Genomic DNA, 7,281 nt, shown 5'->3' on the forward strand with positions numbered 1-7,281 from the left:
CAATTAAGTGAATGGATCACAGCTATGTGTGACCACAGGAATAAATTTCATAAACATAGTATTAGGCAAAAGAAGCGAGGAAGGAGGAAAGAAAAAAAGAAAGAGAACATATAATTTAGTCACTTCAAGACTAGTCACATCAACTCATTCTCCGTGTCTGTTGGATTTTGTCCACTGCATCAGTCAGAGCCTCCTACATAAAATATTACAAAAGTGATTTATTTTAGAATTCAGCACCATAAAAGCAAGTCATTTCAGAGGAAATTTTTTGCATCTGCTTTTCTGATAATGAGTTAAGTAATCTACTGTTCTTTAATTTTTTTTTTCTAGCTGACACATTCTAAGCAGATTCACAGCAATTAGGCTAACTCAAAGGGTTCCTGTATTTGCTTTTATTTCTCACCCCGATCTTCATTTTTCATATATAGTCCTGTGTTATTGTTTAATGGAAAGAGCATGAGCCTTGCTGATAGACAGTTGGGAGTTAAATTTACTAAGGGCTCAATGTTAGGTAGTTATCTCTGAGCCTTAGTTTCCATTTCTGTAAAATGTACGTAATCAAATTTTAAGGGTTGTAAAGAACACAGGATTTAAATTTTAACTTTTGTTTTGAAATAATTTCAACCTTAAGAAAAGTTATAAGAACTCTTATATACTTACATACTTTAACTCATATGTATTTTACTCAGATTAATCAATTGTTAATTTTGTCACATTTGATCTCTCTCTGTGTTTCCAAACCCAGGCTCACATATGAGTGTGTATCTGTGTGTGTGTGTGTGTATTTCTGAACCAGTTGAGTGTAAGTTTTAGATATCATGTTTCTTTATTCCAAAGTATTAAATACTTTAGCATTTCCTAAGAATAAAGGCATTCTTTAACATAACTACAGTAGGATTATCAAATTCAGGAAACTTAATATAGATTCATCACTATTTTCTGATATATAGTCAAAATTCTAATTTTTCCTTTGTCCTTTATAGAAAAAAAATTTCCCTGATTAGAGGTCCAGTCCAGGATCATGTATTGCATTTAGTTGTAATGTGTTTGTTATCCCCTTTAATCTATTAACAGTTCTTCAGCCTTCCTTTGCCATGCATAACATTGACATTTTGAAGAATATAGGCTAGTTGTTTCGTACAGTGTCCCTGAATTTGGGTTTGACTGCTATTTCCTCATGATTAGATTCAGGTTATGGATTTTTGGCAGGCATACTAAATTAGTGATGTTGTATCTTTGTCAATATATCAACAAAATACAATTTAAAGGACCTGGCACAAAGTCACTATCTTACATAATTGTTACATCTTTTATTGTAAAAGATTGAGCAATTATCAGCATATTTTGGGAGAGGGGGAGCAGAGAATAAATAACTATATATATTTTTGTATTTTGTGAGTATTTTTTTCTTCAAGTTGATGGTAACCTGAAACAGAAGTGAAGATGCCTGAGACTGACCACGCAAAAAGGCAATAACATAGTGTTCTCAGCCCTAGTGAGGATGCTAAGAGAACCATTTGGAGAGTTTTCAGTGTGTTCTCTGGAGTTGGAGGGATGCAGGGATTAGTATCGGACTCACAAATCCAAAGTCTAAAGGTGAGAGTTTGTGGCCTGAGCTCTGATGACCTGGAGCAGAGTGAGGGAAGGCGGCTCTGTTGGAATCCACCACAACTTCTAGTGTCCAGTGTGACAAAGGATGCTTGACTTTCCCATGAGCTCATGAGGCCCCACGGGAGGGAATCATATTGAGTTGTTTTGAATAGGTTCCACCAAGAGGACTGAGCCCAAGAGAGGGGTAGGCCATGAGAAGCCAGTGGCTAAAGGGAAGTTGTAAGTGGCCAGCTGGGGAGGCGTAACGTACGTCAAAGAAAGGGTAGGTGAGACATCCCCAGTGATGAGGGTAGTCTTCGAAAAAGCCACAAAACCACTCCAGGATAGAAAGAACCGACATTTAGAACATTCCTCACAGAAAGGGCATGTACACCAAAGTGTAACTGTGTTGTTAAAGAAGACTTTTACTTACTCTCACCTCTTCTCACTCTCCTCACTCCAATCCCTGAAAGATTCCAAAGCATCAGCTGGGAAGTAAGGAGAAGAAATAGATATGAATCTAACTACCCTCATCTCATCTCGTCACAGGCTTCCAGGCCTGAAGTAGGCCAGAGCTCAAAGAAAGGGGAAGTTTTAAATTTGGTGAGAATGGAGTTTTGTTTTTTTTTGTGTGTGTAAATAAATGTTATTTTTAATTTTTATAAATAAAAAAGTTATAACACTTTAGATTGTTGATAAGATTTAGTGGACATCTAGTTAACCTCATACAACATTAATGTTTTTCTTTTCTTGAGAATGCTCAAATACAATTCCATTGTTCCTTTAGAAAATAGACTTAAAGGTATGTTGCATATAATGAATTTCATGAAGAACATTCTACCACATCCATTTTTTTTTGACACTTGAAATATTGAGTTATATGTCATTTAACTTATCTCTTGGAGGAAAAAGCAAAAATGCAGCATTATAAAATTGGTCATCTATGATGACAAATTTAGCTATGTTTCCATAAACAAAACTTATTTTTCATGATGAGGAAGCAGATAATAATATACAATCAAAAAGATCTATCCTGAAATCATTTATCTCCTTTGTCAAAAGATAAGAGATTAAGTATGGCAGATCAACATAAGTGATTTTTTCTTTTAACTATGTAACTCTGGCTCAGAAGATAACAAATATGATTAATGTAAAATCCATCAGCCATATGAATTACACATCACGTTTTCCCATATTTTAAAACAAAAGAAAATAGGTTTAATGTTTAAGACTGAAAGACAACATTGCACTCATCACAGCTGAAGAAGTAGCCACAGAACCCTTTTAGAAACAATGCTATTGATGCCCCAAATTGTGAGATTAGGCAGTTGTCAGTAAACATGAGGTAAAAAATTAAAACATTTTCTGTCCTCATTCATGTCACAGCGCCATACCCCTGGAAATTCAGGCTAAATGGGTTTTGCAGATCACTTCATATCTACTTTAGCATCATAATGTAAAGAATAAAGCAACTTTGGTTTTTAAATGAAAACCATTAACGTCATTTTTGAAACTACAAATGGGACTGTCTTCATGTAAGAGAATGATCTAATAGCAAATTCCTGTATCTAGAGTGTGCGTGTATATATATATATATATATACACGCACACACACACACACACACATACACACATATATACACATATATATATGTATATATATGTATTATATATATTCAATGAGTATAACTTGAAGCTCTTATATTATTTATTTTAAACTCAAATAAAGACAATTAGGCCACTGCAGACATTTCCTCATCTGAGTCATCCATTTCACCTTTTAGTTGCAATTCCCCTAAATCTTTATCTACAGTTGTAATATTTTTCCTTTCGTACTTCTTGGGAACTGCATAGTTAGCACAGATTTTTCTCATTTTAATGTTTGGCAATTTCTTCAGCTCAATAACCCATTCCCTGAAAGTTTTCAGATTACTTGCATTTACAATGTCTGGAATCTCAAAACCATATCCTTCATACTTCTGCCACTTGTGCACCATTGTTTGCTTGATGACTGTCTCCCAGGATGGAGCTTCCTTCCCTGCCTGTTTTTGATGCTGTTATGTAACTCAATCTGTTCCAGTTCATCACTGAATCAATTTAAATACCTTTCAATTAATTCACAAACATCTTTCTTTGAATATTCTACTTTTTTGGGATCAAGATGATTGTGAAACCACTGTAGTTTTTCACCAATAATGTTGAGATGCAAGGCCTTTTCATTCTTTAATTTTTCTTTTTTCTCTTGTCTGTGGGCCTCTCTTATAATTTGAGCTGCTTTTCTCCTACATGGATGGATGACTTTTTTTTTCCCTGTCCTGTATTTTTCTCTTTGATGCTTTCGTCAAGTTCTTACTAGAGAGAGGCCATGTATTATTAAGCTTCACATATACTTTCTTGTGTATTTCTCATCCTAACCCTATAAAATAAGGAAACTCTAAAATGGAAACATATTGAGGCCAAAAAAAAGGGTTAAGTAACTTAAACTGGGCCATCAGCTTCTGCATTATGCAAATAAAAATCAAATCCGGTTATTACTCCAAAGTTAATGCTTATATGCTGCACTTATTATGGGTTGAAATGTATCCCCCCAAAAGATTGAGAATGGAGTTTTGATTACTATGCTGGACTAGGCTTTTTCGTACCTGGTTAAAGAGATTACTGAATTTCATTGTGTCTAAGATGTTATTGATTGTAAAATGCTTCATCAAGAAAGGAAATAAAAAATTTCCGATTTTGATTATAAGGTGTTGAGATTCAGATTTCAGAGATGAGATGTTAAAATGGAAACATATGTACATCTTAGAGTAGATGAAATATAGCAATCTTATATTATCTGAATATGACTGGAAAGGCTAGGAGATTTGCCTGAGATTTCATCCAGGGGAGAGTAAATGAGTTAATATGGAGGTTTTAAAGTGGGGCAGAGGAGATAAAAAGTAGAATTGATTTCAGTCTTTACAGTGTCCAATTGGTTCAATATACTGGTTAAACAACTTACTTTCTCAGTCTAATTTCAAACAAGCACACACAAGCGAAACCTGCCTTACATAGATGCCAGAACAGAAAAGAAGATCCAGGTGCTAAAGGCTTTAAAGGTGCTTAGGGTTTTTGTTCTTCAATTTAGGCAAGTGTAAGCCAGCCAAGAAAGAGCTAATCATATTCCCTGAATGCTCATGTGGGTGCCAGATCCTCTTGGTTGGAATAAAAATTTGGGAAACATGGAAATTTCCAAATACTTGGATGGCTCTCATAATTCATGGGGACTAATAGGAAAGAATTTTTCAAAAATTGAGTTTGTCCTTGAAAATTGTAGCTCTCATGCCCTCATTATCACATTTGATAACATGTGGAAAGTATTAGCAAGAAGTTGTCTGGCCTCCAGGCTTCTCAGATGTCTTGATAAACTGAGCTGAATCTTCTCAAGTCCACAGGCTGTGAAAGTGAATTCCTGGAGGATTAGTTCTCATGGTCCCTTCAGTCTCTGGCTCCCAACTACATCGACCTGGATTTGAAAGTCGGACTCTTTGATGGTTTTAAAATATGCCCCAAATTTTTTGACACTCCTTCCTTCAAGGTATGGTGATTGATTCTCCCTTTGAGTGTGGGATGGACTAAATGATTATTTCTAATGAAAAGACTATGGCAGAGGTGACAGTGTGTGGTTACAAAAGGTACACAGCTTTCTCCTTCCCCTTTTTCTTGGATTGCCTGCTCTGGGGAAACTAGCTTCCATGCCAGCAGTACACTCAAGCTGACTTCTGTGGCGAGAGGTCCCTGTGGTGAGGAACTGAGACCTCCTTCCAACAGCTATGCAAATGAGCCATCTTGGAAGTGGAGGCCAGTTTCTTTGGCAATTTAAAGAGCACAAAGGACAGTTTAGAAGGAAGGGCCAGAGTTTGTATTTATGCTTCTGTCAGCAGTGATTCTATCAAGGCCCAGAGTCATTTTGCCCCAATGATACTTAGCACCTAAAGGACTTTTCATTCATGAGCAATGGATCTTACTGTCCCTAGATTTGCCCCTTTCTAAGCCATTCTCTTCACCCATGGAGATCTTTCTATCTTGTTTATCTGATCTTGCAATCCCCCAGTTTAAAACTGTACCTGTGCCCCACCTGCTCCCATTGCCTTCAGGATAAAGTCAAACTCTACTTGGTTTATAATAACTCTTACCACTGCTATGATGCAAGATTGTGGTCCCTTCTCCAGCTATGGGATATTTATTTTGAATCTCAGGCAATAAATATTTCATTTTTCACAAGTTCTGTAGAAGCAGAAGATACCATAACCTTTACTTGAAGATTTCTTTTTCTAGAAATGAATACTTATTTCATGTAAATATTTCTCACGTGCAGACAGAACTAGTGGACCAAGTGCCCAAGAGTTCTGGAGAAAAAGAAATGACTGTTATCACCCACTAAAACTCTGTGGGTGGTTGAAGCTGGACAGGAACATGAGAAACAATTGGCAGAACAATATATCTTTCATCTGAAAACAGTATATTTTCATCAACAATATATCTTGCACTAAATTCTTAAACAAAAGAAAAAGAAAATAATAATTGTGGTATATCCACTATGTAGCTATTGAAAATAAAAAGATGGATCTCCATTATTGACCTGCAACATTGTCTATCATGTTGTGTAGAAACCATGGTAATGGAGCAGTTTGTATAGAATGATCATATTTAGGTAAAAGATTATATCTGCATGCACAAACATAGTGTAGAAGGCTCTATAACAGATTGTTGATGTAATCGTCTTTGAGGAAGAGGATTATGAGTGGAGTTTATGTGGTACTTTCTACATTATTCACTTCTGTATTTTTAAAACTTTAAAAACATATTCTTTAAAAATTTTAAAGGATAGTTCCATTTTATGAAGTTCAAGGTTATATGAACTAGGAACCTTAAGTCAATATCCGTCCGTCTGTCCTCACACAGACTCTCATTCAAATCCTCCTGGAATAATGGAGGTTTGATGTCTGGGTTTAATCACATCTTGAAGCCATATTCCAAAGTATCCTCCCGGAGAGGAATGTAGACCTGGCATCGTGGGACGGAGAACATCTTCTTGACCAAAAGGGGGATGTGAAAGGAAATGAAATAAGCTTCAGTGGCAGAGAGATTCCAAAAGGAGCCAAGAGGTCACTCTGGTGGGTACTCTCACGCACACTTTAGACAACCCTTTTTAGGTTCTAAAGAATTGGGGTAGCTGGTGGTGGATACCTGAAACTATCAAACTACAACCCAGAACCCATGAATCTCGAAGACAATTGTATAAAAATGTAGCTTATGAGGGGTGACAATAGGATTGGGAAAGCCATCAGGACCACACTCCACTTTGTCTAGTTTATGGATGGATGAGTAGAAAAATAGGGGAAGGAAACAAACAAACAAACAGACAAAGGTACCCAGTGTTCTTTTTTACTTCAATTGCTCTTTTTCACTTTAATTATTATTCTTGTTATTTTTGTGTGTGTGCTAATGAAGGTGTCAGGGATTGATTTAGGTGATGAATGTACAACTATGTAATGGTACTGTGAACAATCGAATGTACGATTTGTTTTGTATGACTGCGTGGTATGTGAATATATCTCAATAAAATGAAGATTAAAAAAAAGAAAACCTCATCAGTGGTCAAAATACTGTGCTGTTATTAAATTCTTTCCTCATAGCTAATCCTCATTTTAC

The 7,281-nt window shown here is 35.9% G+C and overlaps 1 pseudogene; it reads right to left on the minus strand.

The window, feature by feature from the left end:
- Positions 1-3,323: 3,323 nt before the first annotated feature.
- LOC119512234 lies at positions 3,324-4,259 on the minus strand (annotated as a pseudogene).
- Between the last annotated feature and the right edge of the window lie 3,022 nt (positions 4,260-7,281).

The sequence above is a fragment of the Choloepus didactylus genome, chromosome 2, assembly GCF_015220235.1.
Source record: "Choloepus didactylus isolate mChoDid1 chromosome 2, mChoDid1.pri, whole genome shotgun sequence".
Lineage (NCBI taxonomy): Eukaryota > Metazoa > Chordata > Mammalia > Pilosa > Megalonychidae > Choloepus > Choloepus didactylus.